Source organism: Rutilus rutilus (genome assembly GCF_951802725.1).
Source record: "Rutilus rutilus genome assembly, chromosome: 9".
In the NCBI taxonomy this organism is placed as follows: domain Eukaryota; kingdom Metazoa; phylum Chordata; class Actinopteri; order Cypriniformes; family Leuciscidae; genus Rutilus; species Rutilus rutilus.
The window spans coordinates 10,671,055-10,698,379 of record NC_140223.1 but is presented as its reverse complement, the minus strand read 5'-3'; the positions used below and the strand labels follow the sequence as shown (position 1 = coordinate 10,698,379).

General features: G+C 37.4%; 1 long non-coding RNA gene across 3 annotated transcripts; it reads left to right on the top strand.

Annotated features, from left to right (window-relative positions):
- Positions 1-15,356: 15,356 nt before the first annotated feature.
- Positions 15,357-23,297, top strand: LOC311297542. 3 transcript variants are annotated; one of them, XR_014628826.1, is made up of 6 exons: positions 15,357-16,050; positions 16,297-16,406; positions 16,502-16,545; positions 17,648-17,712; positions 21,277-21,378; positions 22,951-23,297. It is a non-coding gene; the product is annotated as an uncharacterized lncRNA (long non-coding RNA). The 3 variants fall into 3 exon arrangements; XR_014628827.1 differs by having other exon boundaries at positions 15,368-16,050; positions 21,348-21,378; XR_014628828.1 differs by lacking the exon at positions 21,277-21,378 and having other exon boundaries at positions 15,377-16,050.
- The last annotated feature ends 4,028 nt before the right edge of the window (positions 23,298-27,325 follow it).

Sequence of the window (27,325 nt, the reverse complement as noted above, 5' to 3'; positions counted from 1 at the left end):
ACAGCTGAATCCTTGAGCCTGGCAGAGTACACATATCCTGTGGCAACCTTACAGCAGAAATATAGCCATTTGAAAGGCCTCCCACTCCAGCCCATTCATAAGGCTCGTCCATTGCTGTTGATTGGAGCTGACCATCCTCATCTTATTACCACAATAGAGCCAGTTCGCCTTGGCCCACCAGGGGGGCCAGCAGCTGTTAAGACACGACTGGGATGGGCTCTACAAGGTCCGGCGCGAGTACTGGAGGTAACGCTTAACACTCAGCAGTGTTTACATGCCACTTTTAGCCCTTCACAGGCAGAGTTGCTCCAAAATGTGGAAAGGCTTTGGCAGGCTGATGTCATTCCAATCAAATCAGAGAGGTCAGTCACACGATCAAAGCAAGACCGAGAAGCTATACACCTTCTCCAAACTCAGACAACAAGAGTATCAGTTGATGAAGTGTATCGATATGCCACTCCCTTACTGCGCAAGAAGGACATGCCACTCCTTCAGGCCTCAATGGAAGCAGTGCTGCCTAATTTAAGGAACACTGAAAGGTGCCTTGAGAGAGACCCAGTCAAAGCGGCCGCATATAAGGAAGAAATAACGAAGCTGGAAGTCGCTGGCTATGCTGTAAAACTTCCCCCCAAGGAAATCAGCAACGAGAGTGAGTCATGGTTTCTACCTCACCATCTAGTTCAGCATAATGGCAAGAACCGTGTAGTTTTTAACTACTCATTTCAGTATCAAGGGCAAGTTTTGAATGACTTCTTGCTGCCTGGTCCAGCTCTAGGCCCATCCTTGCTGGGCGTCCTTCTACGCTTCCGTGAGCATACTGTGGCTGTGAGTGGTGACATCAAGGGAATGTTTCACCAGGTCCGCCTTCTACCTAAAGATAAACATCTCCTGTGCTTTGTGTGGCGTGACCTGGACAGAAACAGGCCTCCGGACATATTTGAGTGGCAGGTGCTACCCTTTGGTACAACTTGCAGCCCGTGTTGTGCCATTTATGCTTTTCAACGGCATGTCAATGACCACAGTGAACCTGGTGATGAGGTCAGATCCACAGTCGAGAGGAACTTCTATGTAGATAACTGTCTGCGGAGTGTTCCATTCCCTCAAGAGGCCAAACAACTAGTGGATAGACTGTGTGGACTCCTTGCCACTGGAGGTTTCCAACTCCGTCAGTGGGCAAGTAATGTGCCTAGCGTGATTGAGCATTTGCCAACTGAAGCATTATCTGACAGCACTGAGCTATGGTTGTCCCAAGACCGAAATGACACCCAGGAATCCATTTTAGGATTAAAATGGTACTGCCAATCTGATACATTCGGATACAAGCCCCGCCATGTAAAGCCAGAAAAATGTACTCTGCGTCACATCTATAGAGTATTAGCAACTCAGTATGATCCCCTTGGCTTTATCCTTCCATTCACCACACGGGCTAAATTGCTGGTTCAGAGACTGTGGGATAAGCAGAGAGAATGGGATGACCCTAATATGCCTGAGGACCTCCTTGAATCCTGGAATAACTGGGAAAAGGAACTCCCTAACCTGGCCACTATTACACTGCCTCGTTGTCTTGTGACATCAGATACAGACCAGTCTAAGGTTACCAGACAGATTCACATATTCTGTGACGCTTCGGAGAAGGCATATGGGTCCGTCGCCTATCTACGGACAGAAGACCCACAAGGCCAAGTTCAGCTAGCCTTCATTATGGGGAAATCCAAAGTTGCTCCTAAGCAACAACAAACCATTCCCCGACTGGAATTATGTGGGGCATTGAATGGTGCTCAGCTGGCCAAACTCCTTGAAACTGAACTCACTTTAGAAATCAATAAAGTGGTCATGTGGACAGACTCCACAACTGTCCTTGCATGGATAACCTCTGAATCCTGCAGATTCAAAGTATTTGTTGGGACGAGGATTGCAGAGATCCAAGAACTGACCACTGGATGTACCTGGAGGTACGTGGACTCAAACAGTAACCCAGCTGATGACCTTACTCGAGGTAGAACGCTTGCAGAGCTATCATTACCCAACAGGTGGAGCCAAGGTCCATCATACTTGCTCAAACCCGAATCGGAATGGCCAGTTACCCCTCCTATACAAGCTCCCATGGATAAAGACGAACAGCGAAAGGGTATTTTCTGTGGATTACTGACAGAAAGTACTGCCCCTAACATTCCTGACCCTGCAAACTATACTTCCTGGAGTGACCTCGTTGAAGCAACAGTCATAAACCAAATAAAACCCCATCTGCGACGGACTACCAAGCTGCGGAAATGCTCCTCTTTCAGAAATCACAAATTGATAGTTTCTCTGAGGAGTACAGACTGCTCAGAGCAAAAAGACCTATACTCCCCACCAATCGACTGTTGACCTTAGCCCCAGAATATGATGAATCTAACCAGGTCATCAGAGTTGGCGGTCGTCTTCGACATGCAGAAGGAATGGAGCCATCAGTGATCCACCCTATAGTGCTAGATCCTCATCACCCAGTCACCAAACTACTAATAAAAGACTATGATGACAAATTATGCCACCCCGGACCAGAGAGAGTATTTGCAGAAATACGGCGAAAAATTTGGGTACTGAGAGGGCGTGAAGCCATCCGTAGGCATCAACATCTATGCAAAGAATGTCACAAGTGGAAAGGCAAACCAGTCATTCCAAAGATGGCAGATCTGCCACCAGCCAGACTGAGACTGCAAGAACCACCGTTCTATAGTACGGGCATGGACTGTTTTGGACCATTTCAAATCAAAATTGGCAGACGCTGTGAGAAGAGATGGGGGATAATCTTTAAGTGCCTCACCACAAGATGTGTTCACCTCGACTTGCTTACCTCTATAGATACTGATTCTTTCCTAATGGCCCTGCGGAGGTTTGTAGCCCGTCGTGGCAAACCATGTGAATTATTCTCAGACCATGGCACAAACTTTCATGGTGGAGAAAGAGAACTTAGAGAGGCCTTTGCATCCCTCAGCCCTCAACTGCAACAGCATCTGGCCAGGCAGAAAATATCTTTTCATTTTAACCCACCAAGTGCCCCACACTTTGGGGGTGCCTGGGAACGAGAGATCCGCTCGGTAAAGAATGCTCTTCGTATCACCATCGGCTCACAGACAGTATCTGAGGAAGTCCTCCTGACAGTGCTTATTGAAGTGGAAGGGATCCTGAACAGTAAACCTCATGGGTACACATCTTCCAATGTAGCTGACTTTGACCAAGTCACGCCCAATTACCTACTCATGGGGCGGCCTGATAGTTCACTACCACCTGTTGTATATCCAGCTACAGAGCTTATGGGGCGGCGGAGATGGAGGCAAAGCCAAGTGCTAACCGATCAATTCTGGTCAAGCTTTATTCACCACTACTTACCAGCACTCCAAGCTCGTCACAAATGTTGTAAAGATACGAGTGACATTTCCCCGGGAACTATTGCTATGCTTGTAGACCCACAACTCCCACGTGCCATGTGGTTGGTCGGAAAAGTAGTTAAGACCTTTCCCGGATCAGATGGTCATATCAGAGCAGTGGAAATCCAAGTGAAGAATAAAATATACACTCGGCCAGTTGCAAAACTAATCCCGCTTCCAGCCCTCGCAGATGACGAACATGACTCAGATCCCCCTAAATGACTGTTCCATTAAAGTAGCAAATATGTTCAACATATTTGGGGGCGGCGATGTTAGGAAGGAACAACCAATCAGATCAGTTGTTACTCAATTGCTTCAGTCACTTTCTGTTCCTGATGGGCCGACAATGCGTTCCTCCAGCGCTGAACTTAACTGTCATGGTCAAAGTGGATATGTTTAAGTTGTGCGTCAATGATACCTTGTAAGTAATTTAATGAGTGTTTCTATTGAGTGTTACATACGATGAATAATCAAAACATCGTGAGTTCGTTTGTCTCTGAGGTGACGACTATCCTAGAGTCTAGCCTAAGATGTTCATTTAATATGTATATTCCAAATACATATTAGTTCAGTATAATACTGATCACTGATTAATGCTTTCCCTGTGTATAAATGTATGTTTGAATAATGTATAGATCGTCGTTCTGTAATTATATATATGTGTTAGCTTATTGTGTAATGACTCAGCAAAGGACATTTCGGATAATTCCGTTTATGAGCGCTATGCGCCACCTAGTGGTAAAAATCGGTATTACTGTAAGTAATGTTATGTTTATAATAGAACGATATTAGGATAAATGCCAGTTGTTAATGATGATGGAAATGTTTGATATTAGCTAATTATTGTTTATTATTCACTGTTTCAGACCACACAACATACTACCTCAGATACCACATCTGATAAGATAATGCTGTGCAATGCCTTGTGGTCTGACTGTGCCGTTCATTGTGCTGATTATTCATGCTGGACTTAATTAAATTGTTACTTCTGATTCCTGCCTTCTGTGTTCTGACCGACACACCAGTGCGAGCACAGCTAGTTTGAACCAGTGCAATACAGTCCTAAGTAAACAAATTAACAATACTACTCTTTTTGTAGCGCCTCCACAGGTGGGCAGTATACATGGTAGTGCAATACGCCTTAAAGAGTCTGATTTTAACAGGTATTGAGCACATTCCAAACCTCCGGATCAGCATATATAGGCTATACATATATACACACACATAATAGTCAACATAATTAAATGAATTATTTTATTTTATTGTAAAAATAAAATAAAATAATTAATTTAGCCTATATATATTATTATAGGCTATATATTTATAAATATTTTTTTCTTCTAGATATAGCCTATATTTGAACGCTGTAGCGCTCCAAATACGGGGAAAGAGGAGAACAGACACGAAATGCTCCAGTTTGTATCCAGCCTCCCATGGAAACTACAGATGCCCCAACACCCATGCAGAGACGACTCGAAGCCTGTAAAGAGACGACTCGACGCTGGCGATATGTTTATGCCCTAAATTAATACATGATTAACAAACTATTTTTCTATGTGCTGAAATGCACTTTCTGTAAAGCTGCTTTGAGACAATATGTAGGCTATTGTGAAAAGCGCTATACAAATAAATTTTAATTGAATTGAAATGCAGTGCAGCGTCACGCCGGAAAGCGCCTTTATTTGTTCAAACAGTGTGAATTAGGTGCACTCAAACACATGTCTCTGTGTCGAGTCGAGTCCTTGGAAAGTTCTGTGATGAGAAATGCAGTTCCCTCTTTGCCCAGCAAAGAGAGGGAAGATTAGCCAATTAGCTGGAGGATGGTCAGGACTTGGGGAAGTCAGGTAAAGAAAAGACACCGAGGTTAGAAACGCACACAGTGAGAGTCTATACGGCTCTCCCCTCATCTTCCATTCTTCCTTGCTAATGCTTCCTTGCTGGAGTTTAATACGGGAGAGAGTCTTGATGTCCAACACATTCTGTCTTGTCGGGAAGCAGAAAGAGCAGCAGGAGTCCACTCAGAAACACAGTGAACTTCTGAAAACACAAAACACACACAGAGAAAATCAAAATACACTCATAAATAAGCTACAATGTGCATAGTTCAAAAATGAACCATTCAAAGCGCCAAAAACCTACTACTCCCACTAACACTTGTGTATTATGAGCCTTTAGTGTGACTGACCATGTTGTTTGTGATAAGGAGTGATAAGAGGGAAAGAGGAAGTGGATGAGATTTATTAGTGAAGACCAGCCCTCTTCTTCAAAAAATTATTTAAAATAATAGATTGTCTAAAATAATTATAATAATAACTATTATTAATGGTAATAATGTAAAAATGTTATGTATATTTTATGCTTGTAGGTTAAAAAAAAGTAAAAAATTGCATTAGTATGATTCAAATTACAATTCTTATTTAAAATAGCATTAATTTAATTACATATAGCCTATATGTGTATATGTAATATTTTGTTATTTAATTATAATATTGTAATGTAATGCAATAATGTAATCTTAATTCAATTATTATTACAATTATTAAAAATATAATAAAATATTAATCGACCAATAATAAAATAAGGAATACAAATAATAAATGATAATAATAATATAATAATATAAGATGATAAGATGATAATGTTAAGGATAAAAATAATATTATTTAAAGTATTTCAACATTATTATTGTAATGATTAGTGAATGGCAGAACATTTTGAGGAGCGGAGAGCAGGGGCCTGTTTCAGAAAGGAGGTTCAACCAACTCTGAGTTAAAACTTGAACTCTGAGTTTTCGGTTACAGAACAGCTGAAATGAGTTAATTCAATCAACTCTGAGTTGACCTACTCTGAGTTAAGCGCGTGCACCACAACTATAAAAAGCCATTATGAATGGAGCGCAGATATTACGAGTCACCATGGCAAAAATCGATGAGGAGTTACAGTACATGCACTATCATACACCAGCATGTTAAAAACTACATAAAATGACAAAAAATATATTTGGAAAAAATGTATTTGAAGTGTAATTTGATTGCTTAGTTTCCATCGCGTCCATTTAACACAGTCTCACCCCAAAACGTCACATACTGACGGGTCTTGACCAAACGGCAACATACGACGAATAGGGTACCCCTAAAACGTCCATATGTGACGATTCGGGTTATGGGTAGGTTTAGGTATGCGTTAGGGTACCGCTAGGAGGCGCTGCTGGTGCGCTTATGTCTTCGTCTCATATGGACGTTTTAGGGGTACCCTATTCGTCGTATGTTGCCGTATGGTCTATTTTTTAAGATTTATTTTTGCCTTGATTATGATAGGACAGTGTGTAGACAAGAAGCAGATTGGGAGAGAGAGAGGGTGACGGGATCGGAAAAGGTCCACGAGCCAGGACTCGAACTCAGTTCGCCTGAAGTGCAAGGGTGCTATATGTCGGCGCTCTACCCACGAGGCTATCGGAACCGACATGTTGTGTTTTATGTTTGTGTGTTAGTCGTCCATGAGGGGCTGCCACTTTACTTTCGTTTGAGTTTGTTTATTTTTGGATTAAAATTTTATGTTAAACATTTGCCGGTTCTCGCCTCCTTCTTCCCCTGAGCCTTTAACTTTGCTACATACACATTCAGCATTCATACATTTCACTTTTACTGTAATTGTGCAAATATAGACTTACTTGTCATCAAAATACTGAATCATTTTAACAAGAATGTTCATGTTCACTTGCTCCTGATCGCACTGAATAATACACAGATGAAGCAGGCAGAACATGAACATCCTCAGTGCGCCAGACGCCTAGAGTTAAAACAACAAACCTGATAAACAAAAGAACACAAGCAACAAAACAGAAAAAGCCATGTTGAAAATAATTACCATAATGAATTTTAGAGAAGAAGGGAGACGCTTCTGAGCTTTTCAGAGAAGATGTGTTTGGTCCTGTCTTACTCAGAGAATATTCTTTCTGTGATCAGCCATATGCAAATAAACTACTTGTAATATTTAACATAGGAGGCTGTGTGAATGTTCAAGAAACCGTTTGACATTTGCATATAATTCAGTCCATATCAGTTATAGTTTGCAAATATAGAAGTCAAATACCATGACAATGAATGTCCTCTCTACTGCAGAGGAATGGTCCATCAGAATGTCTAACGCTATTGGACTAGTAAATATACAAGCTATACTTCTGGATTGCTTCAAGACTTCTAACAGAAAGATACAGAAAATGCTAATGTTAGCTAATTTAACAGTGAAGCAACAGAAGTTGTTTGGAATTCTGTGCAACAGAATTTATTTTGTAACCTGAAAGAATACGTGTAAACAACTTTTTTTAAGTTAATGATCTGTATGGCAGGGCTTTATTAGTGCTGTTCATTGATTCAAGTACATTTTTGACATTTGGGTATAAAGTGTTTTAATTCTATATGGTGTAAAAACGTCTGAGTCATGGGCGTAGGTTTAGGGGGGGACGCTAGGTACTAGTCCCAATCAATATTTTGAGATGACAAATTTGTCCCCACCAATATTTAGCAAGCTCCTTTGAACTGCTATTTGGATCTTTGCGCTGCTATTTGGATCGATTCCAACGGCCAAAACAACGACAGTACAAGAAACGCCGTAATTTGATTGGCGGCTGTGTATCTGACTACACGCGCGGGCTGGGACTACTTTTGTGCTTGCACTGGCAGCGAGCGGGTGGTGTGTGTGTGTGTGTGCGCGCGCGCGCGCGCCGACGGTAAGTTACCAGGGCTGTCTCTCTGCCACATACAAAGGCCAGAGTAAAACATTTTAACCCTTATGTGCTGTTGGGGATGTTTTCATCCACTATGGGGTATTTTTGAATCTAAATTTGGCCATAACTTTTTCTGTGTTTCAGCAAATGGAATGATTTTTGGTGACAAATCTTATTTTGACACATATTTTGGGAAAATGCTTTGAAATTTTTCAAAAACACAACAGTACACTGTGGGCAAATTTACTACCCTTTCGTTATGTTCGTGGCTGAAAACAGCCACTACTTTAAACTGCTGTAAAAATGTATCAGATAAATATTTTTTTCAATTTTTTTTTGCATGAATCTATTAATCAACCTCAGTCCTGCTCAAAAATACTAAATGTTTAAAAAAAAATCAGGATTTTAACTCTTTAAAGGCAGGGTAGGTAGGATTTATTAAAAATTAAAGATCCAAATTTGTTAAAACTTTCTATATATATCAATACATAATTAAAATGTAAGAACTCTGAAAAAAAGAGTATAAAAATCAAGTGACTCTAGACCGTTTAATCTGTATTAAACACAGCTCATTATTTCGATTCGGGACGAATCAAAGGATTGGCTTAGGCGACTGTCACTCTCTCGCAACCATGGCAACCACCCTTTTGCCACACAGCACCTGCCCACTTGCGCGTGACCGTTTGATTTGAGGAGTGCGAGCATAGATATCATATAAAGGCTAGATGCCTCGTCCGCGCTGCTGGCCAATGGAGCTCGACATCCGCACACGGCGGCCATCTTAAGACAGGATGCTCGTTCACTCATAACATGGTGCATGTACTTTTAAATAACCATAACTTGCTCAATTTTATACCGATTTTCAAACGGTTTGGTTTGTTATAAACGTCAGAGATGTAGCTATTATACTGCATACATATGAATAATTATGTTCAAAATGTTTAAGCATTCAGAATTATAGCCACGTTAATAACGTTTGTAAGAAACCAAACCGTTTGTAAATCCGTCCAGATTTCAGCGAGATAAGAGGATTTGTGTGCGTGCTGCTCACTCACCTTAATTCACAGAGTCCTGTCCTAAGATGGCCGCCGGTGATGCCGGAAGTGACTCCGCCTTAAGACATCTAGCCTTTATATGATATCTATGAGTGCGAGAGGCACGGAACCTGATCACACCTCCGTCCAGTAGATGGCGGTAATGCACTATGTTTGCAAGCTGCCAATAAAATCTATCGAAGAAGAAGAAGAAGGCACTGAACCTAGGAATACCAAAACAATGGCAGAGAAAGAGCAATCTAAATTTACAGTACCGGCATATGCAGTTAGTGAAGGCAAACCAGGCAAAAAAATGCCCCTTCCCCTCCGCTTGTCTCAGGTAAATAATGCGTCCTCTAGCTCAGCGGTCGGAGTCGCGCGTTCATGTGTTTTGGGGGCGTGGCTTTGGAAGAAGCACAGAAATGAGGGGGTGGAGTGAATGGAAATAATGAGATGTCTTTAAAACAGTCGTGAGAGGTCTACAGACACTCGATTTTGATACTTTCTTTTTCAGAGTACTTACATTTTAATTATGTATTGATATGTACATAAAGTTTAAACAAATTTGAAAAATAAAATTTTTAGACCATTTCTACCTACCCTGCCTTTAATTGCCAAATTCGTAAATGATGTCACTGATTTGGGAAAAAAAACACACAAAATGACTCATTTTCAATATAAAATGTGAATGTGGACTGGATTTTTTTTACCTTTTATCACAGTCTTGGACATGTCAAAGATTAGAAACAACATTGGTTTTGATGCATTGTTAGTTTTTGTGCAGCATCAGATTTTAACTTTTTCTCCCTCATTTACTGTTCGTGGCTGTTTTTGCCCCATTGACTTCCATTATAACCACATTTTTTGATTGCAAAGCCATGACACCATATAATCATGCATTTTTGATTGTTGGTGGTTTTCCCTGTTGGGAAGAGGTAAAATTTGTAATTTTTACTGTTGATAACCAGGTGGAACCATTAACCCTTTAGATAGGCCTGTGCAAAAAAAAGCTTAGTTTCTGGCTTTTACATGGAGTTATATGGAGTTTATAAGGAGTATAATAGCATAATAAAGTGTGTGTGTGTGTGTGTGTGTGTGTGTGTGTGTGTGAACTCACCTTGATGCATCTGAGAAAAACAAAATATGCACCTCAGCTCTCAGAACTACATGGAGTAAACAAAAGCAAAGTAAGTGTATTTATGCATCTGCTGCCTTTTGATGGTGAGAAATGCAGACTAAACAAAAACAAAGCAAGTGGATTTAAACGCGTGCATGCAAGCCTGCTGGTCATTTGATGGTGAGAAGAGCAGCCAGCAACATGAGAAAGGGCTTGACTTGTAGTGAAGTTTTAGAGATGATTATGCATCCTGACCCCTCCAGCGAGCTGCAGGATGTATCTTCTTCTCCCTCTGACACCACTGACTCAGGAGAGTCAGATCCTGATTTGGATGTGGCACCCTCATCATCCTCTCTAGCTTCCACTGAAGGCGAGGAGGATTCGGAGGATCCTGGATCTGGGTGGATTGGGAGAAACGGCGAAGTGTGGTTTTCCACCAACGCGGAGACAACTCCCTTTCTTCAGCCTGCCAGAGGCGTGCCTTCGCAAGGGTCCAGAACATGGATTCCGTGTTCAATCTGTTTTTTTTACGGAGGAGATGATTTACCTCATTGTCAGCATGACTTGCGTCAACACATACATGTTTGTACAGTCATACAAACCTGTATGACTTTGCCTTGCGAAGGCATAGCGCCTCGGCCCTGGAGTCACGCCTCTGGCAGGCTGAAGAAATAGACTTGGTGCACGTTAATGTTTTTTCCTTTTTTTGAAAACTCACAGAGAAAAAAATGTTTGGTAACCGCTTGCACACATGTTTAGTTTTTCCTTTGATTTTTCTGCTATTTAGTTTTGCTACTCTGGATTTGTGGATGTATCCTCCTGACTGATTCCGTTTACAAAACCTTTATCGCCCGGCTTTCGACTACGCCTACTACTACTACTATTTCTTTTTTCTGCTGAACACAAAAGAAGATATTTTGAAAAATCTCGGGTAAACCAAACAGTTGATGGACTCCATTGACTTCCATAGTATTTTTTTTTATGGTAGTATTTTTTTTCCTACTATGGAAGTCAATGGGGTCCATCAACTGTTTGGTTACCGACATTTTTCAAAATATCTTCTTTTGTGTTCAGCAGAAAAAAGAAATTCATACAGGTTTGAAACAACTTGAGGGTGAGTAAATGATGACAGAATTTTCATTTTTGGGCGAACTATCCCTTTAATGGCGTGTAATAGGCACGCACTCCGCACTCCTAATCCTAACCAAAGGGTTTACAGTGCGCAGCATATGCACGCAAAAAAATAAATATTTTTGGCGTATAAATGGCACGGGAAATAAAATTCGTGGTATAGATACGCACTTTAATGAGATCGTGTTTCATAATCTGCTACTGGGCCGGCCCTCTGTCGAATTTTAAAACCCAGTGTGGCCCTTGAGCCAAAAAGTTTGCCCACCCCTGCTCTACACAGACTTTAAAGCTACACTGTGTGATTTTTACCCCCATCTAGCAGTGAAATTGTATATGACTACCCAGTGAAAATTAGTTTCTGTTCCTCTCAATTTCGAGAGCGTTTTAACTCCTACGGTGGCCGTATTATTCCAAGATTAACATGGCTTCCAGTTATCACTTTGTCCATGACAATAATAAACAATATGTCTAAAATGAATAAAACTACAGGACAGATGTCAGGAGGTAAACGTCACCCTTGGAATCGGCTATCCCAGCATAATCAGATTAGGCTAATGTTACAATGTGTACAAAGTAAAAGCAATTAAAAATAACTAAAATTTACAGTGTCCTTTTTTTATATAGCTTAAAAAATTGCGCCTTTAAAACTATTCATTACCTGTGATCCGTCGCCCCAGCTAGCAGGGAACGTTCTCAGAACTTTCGCTAACATTCCCTACAAGTTTGGTTAATGTTCTAAAGAAAACATTTGAATGTAATGTTTACCGAACATTTTAAGGATGTTTTCTCATTTAAAAAAATTTTCCTATAACGTTATATGAAAACTAAGATATAACATTTTAACTGCAACATTCAAAAGATGTTTTGGGAATGTTTCTGAAATAACAAGTTGTACTTTGATCTCAAAATATCATTGTCCCTATGTTTCATTATAACGAAAGAAGAACGTTCTCTCTGTCACGTTAGGAAAACGTTTTGAGGATATCATTGAGAGATGAGATGTTGAATGTTCTTTATAAAACGTTATTTTAATGTGACGAGTTAACAAAATTATAACATTTTATTTGCAACATTTTGAGAATATTTTGGGAATGTTGTTAAAGTTAAAGTTTGTACAATGATCTCAATATAACATTGTCCCAATGTTTCATAAAAACAAAAGAAGAGCATTCCACTTGCAACATTTTGAGCATATTTTGGGAATGTTGTTAAAGTTAAAGTTTGTACAATGATCTCAAAATAACATTGTCCCAATGTTTCATAAAAACAAAAGAGGAACATTCTCTCTGTCACATTAGGAAAATGTTTTGAGGATATCATTGAGAGATGAGATGTTGAATGTTCTTTATAAAACGTTCTTCTAATGTGACGAGTTAACACAATTAGAACATTTTACTTGCAACATTTTGAGCATATTTTGGGAATGTTGTTAAAGCTAAAGTTTGTACAATGATCTCAATATAACATTGTCCCAATGTTTCATGATAACAAAAGAAGAGCATTCTACTTGCAACATTTTGAGCATATTTTGAGAATGTTGTTAAAGCTAAAGTTTGTACAATGATCTCAATATAACATTGTCCCAATGTTTCATGATAACAAAAGAAGAGCATTCTACTTGCAACATTTTGAGCATATTTTGGGAATGTTGTTAAAGCTAAAGTTTGTACAATGATCTCAATATAACATTGTCCCAATGTTTCATGATAACAAAAGAAGAGCATTTTACTTGCAACATTTTGAGCATATTTTGGGAATGTTGTTTAAGTTAAAGTTTGTACAATGATCTCAAAATAACGTTGTCTTAATGTTTTGTCATAACAAAAGAAGAACGTTCTCTCTGTCACGTTAGGAAAATGTTTTGAGGATATCATTGAGAGATGAGATGTTGAATGTTCTTCATAAAACGTTCTTCTAATGTGACGAGTTAACACAATTAGAACATTTTACTTGCAACATTTTGAGCATATTTTGGGAATGTTGCTAAAGTTAAAGTTTGTACAATGATCTCAATATAACATTGTCCCAATGTTTCATAAAACCAAAAGAAGAACAATTCTCTCTGTCACATTAGGAAAATGTTTTGAGGATATCATTGAGAGATGAGATGTTTATTGTTCTTTATAAAACGTTCTTTTAATGTGACGAGTTAACAGAATTAGAACATTTTATTTGCAACATTTTGAGCATATTTTGGGAATGTTGTTTAAGTTAAAGTTTGTACAATGATCTCAAAATAACGTTGTCTTAATGTTTTGTCATAACAAAAGAAGAACGTTCTCTCTGTCACATTTGTAGAATGTTTTGAGGATATCATTGAGAGATGAGATGTTTATTGTTCTTTATAAAATGTTCTTCTAATGTGACGAGTTAACACAATTAGAACATTTTACTTGCAACATTTTGAGCATATTTTGGGAATGTTGCTAAAGTTAAAGTTTGTACAATGATCTCAATATAACATTGTCCCAATGTTTTGTCATAACAAAAGAAGAACATTCTCTCTGTCACATTAGGAAAATGTTTTGAGGATATCATTGAGAGATGAGATGTTGAATGTTCTTTATAAAACGTTCTTGTAATGTTATGTGTTAACACAATTAGAACATTTTAATTGCAACATTTTAAGGATGTTTTGAGGATGTTGTTGAGATAACAGATTATATAATGTTCTCAGTAAAACATTGGCACAATGTTCCATAATAACAGAGGAGGAACATTATCAAATCAACGTTCGTAAAATGTTTTGAGGATATCACTGAGACCTGAGATGATGAGTGTTTTTAAAAAAAATTCTTGTAATGTGACGTGTTAACAAAACTAGAACATTTTAAATGTAACATTTAGCAATCAAACTACACAATTATTGTTAAATTGAGCTTGCTGGTCAGACAGCAGGCCAACAGGGTTCACGATGGAACATATGGTGCATTTAAGTCCTCCTGGGAAGTTTGTATTCATGAGGTTTTACAATTTTGTTTAATGTTTTAAATTAATGAAGCCACTGTAAACTTTATCATCACATATTATACTGTTACATATTAATGCTATCATATTTTGTGCAGGCATTAGCTTACTTCATTGTCACTGCTGAATACCTAAGTATAGTGGTATCCCACAATGTTTCCCACTGACACACCCCTAACTCTTCAAGATCGGGGTTAAAGAAAATCCTGAGCTTCCTACTCATATTCTCATCATTGTGGTGGCGTTCAACTTGTAAATACGATCTTTATGACATGACTTGAATGCACCAATAGCTCTAGCTTAATTAGGGACAATCCATACAAACACTCTTTGCTAAAATACATTACAGACTGTCACAGTAAGAAGTTATTCGTCCTGTATCAACGCTAAAGGCCTAACCACTGCAGTCAACACCTTGGAGTATCCATGCTGTTAAATAAAAGTCTGTAGACAAGGGTTAGGGTGTTAGGGTTAACCTTAACCCTTAATTTCTAACCCAGACCCGGTTTCACAGAGTTTAGATTAAGCCAGGATTAGGCCTTAGTGCATTTAATTAGCTTTTAAAAATGTGCCTTAGAAAAAAGAAAAAGAAACATTACTGGTGTGCATCTTGAGACAAAACAATGGCACTGACATATTTTAAGATATGTCAGTGCAAGTTGCTTTCAGGTAAAACAGCTCAAACGTGCATTTTAGTCTGGGACTACAGGCTTAAACCTTGCCTGTGAAACCCGGGGTATATGTTGCAACTTGTATAGAATTATGCCAATGTTACCAAAGTGTTGTGTTGGACAGAGGATTTACCCTAAACCAACAGGTTGTGTAACTGTGCCACACAGGGTGAAAAGCAAGTTGACATTATTAGGCATAAGAGTGTTTCTAAAGGAAAGGTCAATATTTTGTTAAAGTGAAAAAGGATCATTATGGGTCACATGAATGTAACTCTAATGTTACCATGATACCAATCCATTAGTTTTTCATGTAGGTAGGTATACAGAATTGTATATGAATAGCCTACATATGCAATGTTTGCTCTGTTTAATATATAATATGTTTGCTCTTTTAAACTGCTGTTTGGCAGAGCAGTGGTAAATATATGTTGTTATACATGGTATATATTATTTGTGTAATTTATTATTATTATTTATATGTTATTGTAAGTTTATTTATTTTTTTATCATGCACTGCAATGAAGACACCATTTAACCAATTGATTAAATATAACAGCCAGCTTACAAATACAACTAAATAAATAGCCGTGCACATTTTTTTCATATTCTTTCTTTTAAAACATGTAATCTTTTCCTGTAATTGCAATGTTACCACATTATTGGCTGTCTCTTCGAGTTGTTTTGAGCATGATTGGCTATTCAGACTGTCATCCAGGAATCTGGCCAATGGCAGCTATGCGCGCCTTTTACTGGTCAAGTTTGAAGTTTGAATATTCGTCTGTTAGAGTGAGAGTGTGTGTGTGCGCGCGCTGCTGCTGCTCGGGAGGATCTTCAGTACTAGCCTCCTTCGGTTCTGTGGCTTTTACATTGTTTAAAACATGGATTATTTTGCATCGTACTGTTACATTTTTATTTTGAGCGAGTTGCGGGATGTAAATGGACAACGAATTTTAACAACGTAGCCTACGTGTAACGGACATATTGCAATCTGCGGAAGGTAAATAACTTTATTTTATATAAAAATACATTCTGCTACATCAAAATATAGTGTGTTAAATTGAGAAGCTAATTTTAAATGCGACTAGAGCAATATCGATATTATGTCAATGTTTCAGGCTGCATGTGTAACGTTAGGCTAAATATTGTCAGCTAAGTTAGTTTTTGATAAAAATAAATAAAAATAAACCTCAGCATAGTCTGAGCTTTACAATGAGTGAACTGAGAACATTGTGTCTTTATACAGAGAGGAACTCGAACCACACTATGAAAACTAGGCTTTTGAATGATCGCGGGATATCGGCCTAACGTTACCGTCAAAATGATGAGTCATCATCATAATATGTTTTTGAGCTGGTGAGTAAAAATTTGCAAGCTTTTTATGTCTCTTTTAGTAAGTAAATACAAATAGCTAATAATATTGCTGTATGTGTGTGTTTCCCATTATCCAGGAATTTTGGGAATAAATTATCCAGCCACATGATCTTCAGTTGCGGTGAGTATTGTCATAGTAAAATACACGTGAAATAGAGGCAGAACATGTAAACTCTGCTCAAAGGCACACTGGTCCAAACCCTCCAGTCAAAATTGTACCTGTCTTCTTGATATGAGCTTTTATGGGCCTAGCTGACCCAAACATGAATGTCCTTTCAAAATGAAATTATTTTCAAACCTGTATGACTTCTGTGAAACACAAGAATGTTGGGAATAAAACAACATTGGAACCCATTTTATGGAAACAAATGTTCCCAATGTTTCATGATAACAAAAGAAGAACATTCTACTTGCAACATTTTGAGCATATTTTGGGAATGTTGCTAAAGTTAAAGTTGTACAATGATCTCAATATAACATTGTCCCAATGTTTCATGATAACAAAAGAAGAACATTCTCTCTGTCACGTTAGGGAAATGTTTTGAGGATATCATTGAGAGATGAGATGTTGAATGTTCTTCATAAAACGTTCTTCTAATGTGACAAGTTAACACAATTAGAACATTTTACTTGCAACATTTTGAAAAAATAAAATTAAATAAACCTCAGCATAGGAGCTTTACAATGAGGGAACTGAGAACATTGTGTCTTTATACATAACATAAATGTCCTTTCAAAATGAAATTATTTTCAAACCTGTATGACTTACTTCTCTGAAACACAAGAATGTTGGGAATTAAACAACATTGGAACCCATTTTATAAAAAATAAAAAAAAACAGTGAAGTCATTTCTCAAGATATCTTAATTAAGGTTATACAAAATAAATTCATACAGTTTTGGAACAACATGGAGTACCGGTAAATAACGATAGAGAGTCTATTTTTTGGATGAGCTGTTCTTTTTAGGACATGTTCCCAGGGTCCTTTGCTAAATTAACCATGGTTTTTATTATAGTAAAGTGTAGAAACAATATTTTTATGGTGGATTGATTACAATAATTTATTACCATTTAGTTAGTGTAGCAAAACCATGGTTAATGTTAGTAAGGGTTCTCCAGATTTATATAGCCTAACACTTAAGGAAAACATAAAAAATGGTCCTATGTCACCCAGATCAATAGTCTGTTAACACACATTAACACACTTTTTACATTTTCTTAAGATCAAGCATTGGACCAATGTTTACGGAGCAGAACAGGCACCAACAGAGAAACAAGTCCATCACTAGTAAGTATCCACTGCATTTTATAAAACCGTAGTCAATTTTAAACGCACAATGCACTCCAAAATAAAAATGATCTATTTTTTTCTCCCTCGTGCCAGATTTATATCTGTCCCAGATTTATATCTGACTTTCTTTCCACAGAGATTTTTAGAAAAATGATCATTAAAGAGAATCATATAAAGAGAAATGTGGGAGGAGCTTGAATTTATTGCCTAGCCCTGTTTGTTTGAACCGCGAGAGCCGTCAAAGCTTATGCTACTCCTATGTCATGCACCGACAAGAGCCTTTTATAGTCAACACGTCGGACGCAAGCAACTTGCAGTTTTGCCCCCACCAACAACGCATAGTATTGCATACAACGGTGCGTCGCGTATCAAAAACTGGGACGACACATTTTTCCACTCATAGACGCATATGGCGGCCGAAGTGTAGTGATGCGTAGCCTTGCAGGCTCATATGCGTATCGATGCGTTGACTAACTCTTTGGGCGTAATTTGACTTGCATATGGCTGTCTGCTGGAAGCTAGTTATTTAAGTCGATAAAATTATAAATATGGTAGGGCTGGGGGAATTAACACGTTAATCTTCGCGATTAATTTGAGATGCTTAACGAGTTTATAAAAAAAATGCAATTAACGCAGCACTTTTTTTGCCTCATTTTAATGACTTCCTGTTGCGGAAAAGGCTGCAAAATATGCCGTCCCGCCCCTCCGTGTTTGGCGATCAGGTTTTATTCTCGCGCAGCTTTCATGACCGGGTCTTTTCCGCTCCGCGCTCTCCATTCCGTGTGTGTGTGTCGGCGCACTGACACACACACACAACACTGAGCAAACATTGAGCTCTTTGCTCAATGTTCTGCTCCGTGTTTGCGCTGCGCGTTCTGCTCTGTCGTTAACGGCCCAAACGCTCCAATCATGTACCGATCATGCACTGGAAAAGCAAAGTCAAATAACGTGAAATTTCTCAGTAGTAGACTTCTGTGAAATAGCCCTACTGAGCTGGTATAGTCATGCTGGCAACAATGGTAAAATTACCTGCTCTGATCACATGCTCTTGTAATAATAGCTTTGTAGGACTATGTTTTATTTTGATAATTAGAAAAAAAAAATTATAATAATAAATTGTTAAATTTATTATGTTGATTGATTATTGAAAATAATAATAGGTAACACTTTAAAATACGGATCCTTCGTTAATGAATAACTACACAGGAACAAATGAGTAACACAATATTAACAATCTAGTAACTACAATTAACTAACAAGTAACTCTGATTAACGAATTAGTAAGTAATAGCACACAGATTTAAGTGGTAGTTCACTAATAACTAATCAATAACTACTATTTTTTAATACTTCCCAGAGAACTACTGAATTTTTTTACAGATTTAAGTGGTAGTTCACTAATAACTAATCAATAACTACTATTTTTCAATACTTCCCAGAGAAATAATGAAAAAAATTCACAATTCATGCAAAACTAATTAATAACTAATGCAGGACAAATTACTAGCACTAGATTAACATTACTGCTAGATACTGTACACTAATTATCAATATGTAGTAGCGTAGCAGACTTATGATTTGGGAAAGCTGTCAATAATTAGCCTATGCACTGCTGTCTTTTAGAGAACTATTCATAAACTAAATAATTTTTAAGAATTGTTTTTATAAATGCACTTGTCTGGAACACTTACCCTGTGGCCGATTTTCCGGCATTCCTCTGGACTGGCTTTGAATAACTAGACTCATCATGGTGAGTACTGGAACATACTGAGTCATCAGCCATCCAAATACCAGTTATTTTATTATAGTTTGAGTCATTTGAGACACTTGAGTCATTACTAGTTAGTTAACATGATCTTCACTTTAGAATACGGATCCAAATAATTAGTAGTTCCTATAGGGGTATGTAGTAACACTTGAGTCATTACTAGTTAGTTAACATGATCATCACTTTAGAATACGGATCCAAATAGGGGTATGTAGTAACACTTGAGAGTCATTACTAGTTAGTTAACATGATCTTCACTTTAGAATACGGATCCAAATAATTAGTAGTTCCTATAGAGGTATGTAGTAACACTTGAGTCATTACTAGTTAGTTAACATGATCTTCACTTTAGAATACGGATCCAAATAATTAGTAGTTCCTATAGGGGTATGTAGTAACACTTGAGTCATTACTAGTTAGTTAACATGATCTTCACTTTAGAATACGGATCCAAATAATTAGTAGTTCCTATAGGGGTATGTAGTAACACTTGAGTCATTACTAGTTAGTTAACATGATCTTCACTTTAGAATACGGATCCAAATAATTTGTAAGTCCTATAAAAGTATGCATTAACACTTGAGTCATTACTAGTTATCATGATTCCATGCTGTAGTTACTAATAAAGAGCCAACCCGAAAGGGTAGAATCATCTAATCATTCACAGGATATATATACACACACATATATATATATATATATATATATATATATATATATATATATATATATATATATATATATATATACATATGAACAAAGAGACATACATAAAAACAATTTTGAGAGGTAGGTTAAATAATAAAATAACTGGTATTTGGATGGCTGATGACTCAGTATGTTCCAGTACTCACCATGATGAGTCTAGTTATTCAAAGCCAGTCCAGAGGAATGCCGGAAAATCGGCCACAGGGTAAGTGTTCCAGACAAGTGCATTTATAAAAACAATTCTTAAAAATTATTTAGTTTATGAATAGTTCTCTAAAAGACAGCAGTGCATAGGCTAATTATTGACAGCTTTCCCAAATCATAAGTCTGCTACGCTACTACATATTGATAATTAGTGTACAGTATCTAGCAGTAATGTTAATCTAGTGCTAGTAATTTGTCCTGCATTAGTTATTAAGTTTTGCATGAATTGTGAATTTTTTTCATTATTTCTCTGGGAAGTATTAAAAAATAGTAGTTATTGATTAGTTAATAGTTAACTACCACTTAAATCTGTGTGCTATTACTTACTAATTCGTTAATCAGAGTTACTTGTTAGTTAACTGTAGTTACTAGATTGTTAATATTGTGTTACTCATTTGTTCCTGTGTAGTTATTCATTAACGAAGGATCCGTATTTTAAAGTGTTACCTAATAATATATTGATATATTGATGTTTAATATTATTTTAATACAGGGCTATTTTCTGTTCCTTTTTTTCCTTTTTGTTGTTTAATTAGGTTATTCTAAGTTTAAATATTGATGATTACAAGCTTGGGGGAAATGCAATTAATTGCATTTAATTACAGCAAATTGTGTAAATAATCAGTTACTTTTTTTAATCGATTCCCAGCCCTAAAATATAAAATATGGATATGTTTCTTACACAAACGCATCACTTCGCTTCACCTTTCGCCTTTATTAACCTGCCAGAGCCGTGTGGAGTACTTTTATCATGGATGGATGCATTTTTATGGACTTGTCAAAAAAATCCCACAGGGAGCTACAGAATAAGAAATCCTTGAAGTCCACTTTTTTACTGTCTGTTTCCATCAGTAAAATTACAGTATTTTTTTTTCTCTCAGAATTGTGAGGCAAGAACACACAATTGCAAGAAAATATCAGAATTGTGAGCTGTCTTTTTTACTCCCCTCAGAATTCACCCTTCGAGGGAGTTTGATTGACAGGTATTTTTTACATTTTTATTTTACCAAAAATATTTTTTTCTAAAAAAATTACACAAATTAAACGTTGAGACTTTGTTTCAACTTTCATATCAAAAGTAACCTGCTCTGTCTTGTCTCTGCGTTTAAACGTTTCAGCGTTTTTTCTGTGATCCGCAATGTATTTTTCATTGCGTGACAACATGATGTGTGGCGTGAGAGCGCCATGGCTTGTTGGACATAGCAACAGTAACTAAAGGGGGCGGGTCTTTGCAAATTGCATTAACCATGGCTGCCTGTTAATTATCACTGGACTACTTTGCTCTCGCATCTCCCAAAAGTAAATTTTTTTTTGTTTTCTTGATTCCATTTGAATGGTTTAATTAAATTGCTACTGTATAACCAATTATTTAAAATGTAATGATTTAAGCAAAACGTTCTTCAAAGGTTAAACCAAACTTTTATTTGACGGATTGCCGTGTAGACCTTTGAGTTTCTCTGTGTTTTATGATATGATGATAGTTTTTCTCAAATGAAGCTAAAATGCTGCTGAAGTGACTCTCAGAGCAGCTGTATTGATGAAGTGCATTAATGTTCTCATATAGAAACGACAGCAAAAAGAAATAAGCCAGAATTGCTTTTTTTTCTCAGGTTTTACTAATTTATCCTGTGATTCTGACTTTCAAACGGCCAATTGCGAGTTTATATCTTGCACTTCTGAGAAAAAAAAGTTTGAATTGTGATTCGCAATTACCTTTTTTAAAAATTGTATTCCATGGCGGAAACAAGCTTTCATATGCACAGACAGTAGCTCACATTATCTGTATCTGATTTAAAACAAGCAGAAATCTGTAAGAAATGTAACAATCCATAGACAATATAACTGATGAAAATGAGCTGTTACATCAGAGCAAAAGCATCGTGGGCAGTGCTGTGACATGCTGCAGCTGTGCTCAAGGCTACCTGAGTTCGAGGTTCACACTTCTCAAGCCAAGTTTGTAGTTTGTTAAAATAATTTAGCCTCTAGTTGTGTTATTAAAGGGATACTCCACTTTTTTTGGAAATAGGCTCATTTTACAACTCCCCCAGAGTTAAACAGTTGAGTTTTACCGTTTTCGAATCCATTCAGCCGAGTTTCTGATATTTGGAAGAATATCAGTAACCAGACAGTTTCTGGTCTCATTGACTTCCATAGTAGGAAAAAATATATACTATGGAAGTCAATGAGACCAGAAACTGTCTGGTTACTGACATTCTTCTAAATATCAGAAACTCGGCTGAATGGATTAGAAAACGGTAAAACTCAACTGTTTAACTCTGGGGGAGTTATAAAATGAGCCTATTTCCAAAAAAAGTGGAGTATCCCTTTAACATGTATATAATGGATTAAGTATATGTTTTAAATTACAGAAACAAAATAGATACTCATAAGGTATCATATTTATACTTTTAAATAAACTAATCTAATTAATTTCTGATTAATAATTAGGCTGGCTAATTTTGAAAGTTTTCAAAGTCAATATTGCTTGTGATCTTAATATGTAATATGTATTTGTATTATTTTTGTTTACACTGTTGCATGATCTTCTTTTATAGGCTATGAGGAAAAACTCTACCATGCACACAGAGAATGAAGCTCAATTCTGCTAACTGGGATAGCAGCTGAAAAAGAAGAAGAGAAGAACAGTAGAACACCTATTAATGCAGATGACTTTATTCTTTTTCTGCAAGAACCAAGACAACCAAAGACTGATGATGAGCGCTCTGAGCAAACAGCAGTCAAGACGTGTGATTGCACATTGGACTTTACTGAGTTCTTCATTTAATGTTGGGCATCTACTGTACGCAGAACTTCTAATAATTTATGTGAATGCCATTCATAAACCTGTTAGATTTTTGTTTTATTTTAGAGATTAATAAAATTGTATGTTTTAACAATGTTATAGCTAAGCATTTTTTATGTTTAAGAGAACATTTTGGGAACAAAAATAAAACTTCCCACTAAAAAATTTATAAGAATGTTAAGTAGCCTAGTATTTTTAAGAGTATTTTTAGAGAATGTTATCCTAACTTTTAGAAGAACGTTCTAAGAATAAAAATAAAACTTCCTGCTAAAAACTTTATAAGAATAAAGGGATAATGTTCTAAAAATGTTATGATTAAACATTTATAGAAGGTCATCATCACGAAACATTTTTAGAGTGTTCTTAGAGAATGTTATCCTACCTTTTAGGAGAAATAATGTTCTAACAATATTATTATTAAACATTTTTATAATGTTGTAAAAAAAAATGTTATCTGAACTTTTAAAAGAACATTCTGGGAACAAAAATAAAAACACCCCCTGAAAACTTTCTAAGAACGTTAGAGAATAATGTTGTAAGAATGGTACACCTAAACATTTTAATAATGTTTTTAAATAATGTTATCCGAACATTTAAAAGAACATTCTGGGAACAAAAATAAAACTATCCGCTTACAACATTATAAGAACGTTAGAGAATAATGTTATAAGAATGTTATTACTAAACATTTTAATAATGTTTTTAGAAAATGTTCTCTAAACATTTAAAAAAACATTCTGGGAACAAAAATAAAACTACCCGCTGAAAACGTTCTATGAACATTAGAGAATAATGTTATAAGAACGTTATTACTAAACATTTTAATAATGTTTTTAAAAAAATGTTATCCGAACATTTATAAGAACATTCTGGGAACAAAAATAAAACTACACGCTAAAAACATTATAAGAACGTCAGAGAATAATGTTATAAAAATGTTACTACTAAACATTTTAATAATGTTTTTAGAAAATGTTCTCTAAACATTTAAAAAAACATTCTGGGAACACAAATAAAACTACCCGCTGAAAACGTTCTGAGAAAATTAGAGAATAATGTTAAAAGAATGTTACTACTAAACATTTTAATAATGTTTTTAAAGAATGTTCTCCAAACTTTTAAAAGAACATTCTGGGAACAAAACTAAAACTAGCCGCTGAAAACTTTCTAAGAACGTTAGAGAATAATGTTAAAAGAATGTTACTACTAAACATTTTAATAATGTTTTTAAAGAATGTTCTCCAAACTTTTAAAAGAACATTCTGAGAACAAAACTAAAACTAGCCGCTGAAAACATTTATAGAACAATACATGCTAATGTTCTTAGAACATTTTTAGAACAAAAAATTTCTAGCTGGGGCAGCACAGATTTATGTTACAAGGTAAACAATACTTTTTCACCATTGACGCGAGGATGAAGTTATACTAGATGTCGTTCTGCCGTTATGCACAACCATGCTATGGTTAGACAAGCAACTATAAAACTTCGAATTTACACAAATGAATTACAACAGGCTGAATTACCTGTCGAGAAGAAAGCAGGCAACCTCGGCGTCCGTTTTAAAATATTTTCGCCTCATGAGCTCTTTCCATCTGGGAAAAGTTACTCCAATATTGACTATGGTCTTGCTGATTTGTCTGTCGCGTTGACGTTTTAATTCTCTCTTTCAAATGTGAGTACGCACGCACACACACACGCACGCACGCACACACACACACCACACTATCTTTCAAATCTGCCGGCACTCGCGAGCTCGCGAGTAATCTCCCCCTCGCATTCGTCACGGTGTCACTGAGTGAAAAACGCAAAAAAGCTTGAATTTACAGGCATGTCCCTCTTTGGCTAATGTAGTTTCAAGATGGAGGGGCAACATGGCGACCGGCAAACGAACCCCTCACCCGTATGTACTTTCAATGGCAGATTATAAACTTAAGAGAATACTTTATTACTTGAAAGAAGTAAATATAATTAATGAGCACATATATTTTTGAAAGAACTAAGTGTTTTTTGCTAAGAATCAACTAAAAAAGTTACACAGTGTAGCTTTAAACGCGAACCTGTGATAATCGCTGATGGCGTTCACATGCGCATCAAGTATTAATTCTATAGTTATGTGAGTTTGAATATATGTGCGCAGGTGTGGAATTCCCTACAAACCAAGCCTAAACAAAGTACTGGGCTTTCCTTATAAATTTTGATACAGAATTTTATTTTATTTTATCACTTCGGGGTAGGTACGCGAAACAAATTTCCCGACAGCGCTTTATCTGTAGAGTAGTAAAGGGATCCTCCATAGGGAGAGACTAGTTGAATAGTTAATTAAATTAGATTGTAATAGTTTATTTTTTATCTCTAGCACAAGGATGGAAACTATGTAAGGTAGTAGTTCCTATGTCCAAATTCATTCATAGTTGAATGTATTGAATGTTATTTGAACAAACCAGATAATACAAGTTTAATCCAACAAAGTACATAAACTGATGAAAGCTCTTTTTTAATAAAAATAAATATATATGTAAATAATATGTAAAATATATGTAAACAGATTATAAAGATCAAGATACAAAAGGTTCCAAACCATTTAAGATATTTAATATAAAACATGCTCCAGTAATCCACTGATGGACAGGTAACATAAGCTTGTAACACATGACAATACTGGGCAACTAAAGTGAGCACAAAGAGGAACTGAAATACACTGTGATAATGAGACAATGACAAACAGCTGTGATGATCAATGGTTGTCCATGGAAACTGATGACTGGCGGAAAACAAAGGAACTTAACAATACATTAAAAGTCCAGATTTTAGTAAAACTAAACACTGTTGGTGACAGAATGCCCCCATCAAAGAAGTGTGGAGGTTCGGGAGGTAGACGAGGGACTGGCGAGGCACTGGAAAACCATGGGAGGACCAGGGCAGAGCAGTTGGTTGAAGAAGCCATGGAGGTGTAGATGGTGATAGGATCCAGGTAGGAACGGACGGCCGTCGAAATCCCAGAACAACCTGGGAGAAGGCCATGATGGAGGAGACACACAGTGGCAGGGATGAAGGGAGAAGCCAGGATGGTACGACCAACTGAGGTGACACAGGGAGATGGTGAGGCCCAGGTGATGTGCGATGGACCAGGAGATCTGGTGATATCAACTGCCTGGGAGACCAAGCAAGAGTCCCGGTGACAAGTGGCCGAGGTGGAGCCAAGGGCCAAAGGACTGAGGCAAACTGGTGTGATTGAGGACCCTGCTGGAGCCTGAGGGATGGAGGAGCCCGATGGAGCCGTAGGATTGGAGAGATGGAGCACGGCAGACAGCCCAGAAGTCAGTGGCGATGGTGGAGCAAAGACTGGCATGGGTGGAGCCGGTGGGACGAGGGAGCTCCGTGGAGCCGGAGCAACAACGGTCCTGGGTGAAGCCGAAGGGACGAGGAGCCAGGGCGGAGTCAGTTGGTCGATGGGCCGTGGCGGAGCTTGGGACTCCTCATGCTAGGGCAGCACTGGGGACCGGAAGCCCCAAGGCAGATCAGGGCTGCATGGCTGATAGTGGAGCTGAAGGGCTGAAGTTGGTGGTGGCAGAGACGAGGGAATGGCTGGCTTCAGTGGAGTGTGCATGGATAGGTAGACTGGGTGAAGAAGCAAGCTTGGTGATGTACATGGCTGGTGGTGACGGAGAACTCAAAATGAGTTCTCCCTCTAAATGTAATATGGTGTAAATTCCAGCATCTTTACCATAATCTCCTTTGAGTTGGGGTAAATAAGGAAGCAGGTGTCAAGGTGTTTTTATTCACTAGAATCTTTTTTCCTGTATCTAGATGACTTACATTTACTTAGCTGCAGTTTTATTCATCTCCAAAAAGCTGCTTTGACCAGATCAATCTGATCGAGGATGGCAGAGTGGTTAAGGTGTTGGACTTAAGATCCAATGGACAAATGTCCTCGTAGGTTCAAACCCCACTCCTGGTAGTAGCTTTAGTAGAAAAGCTCTTCAAAACTAGAGTTTGTGAAAGGTTATTCTCAGACATGATTTAATCCAGATTGTGAATGAAAGTGGCTTGTCAAAGAAACACCAAAAGGTTTTACTCCACTCCAAAAAGCCACTTTGTCAGGATCAGTCAGCTAATGTGGTGATCT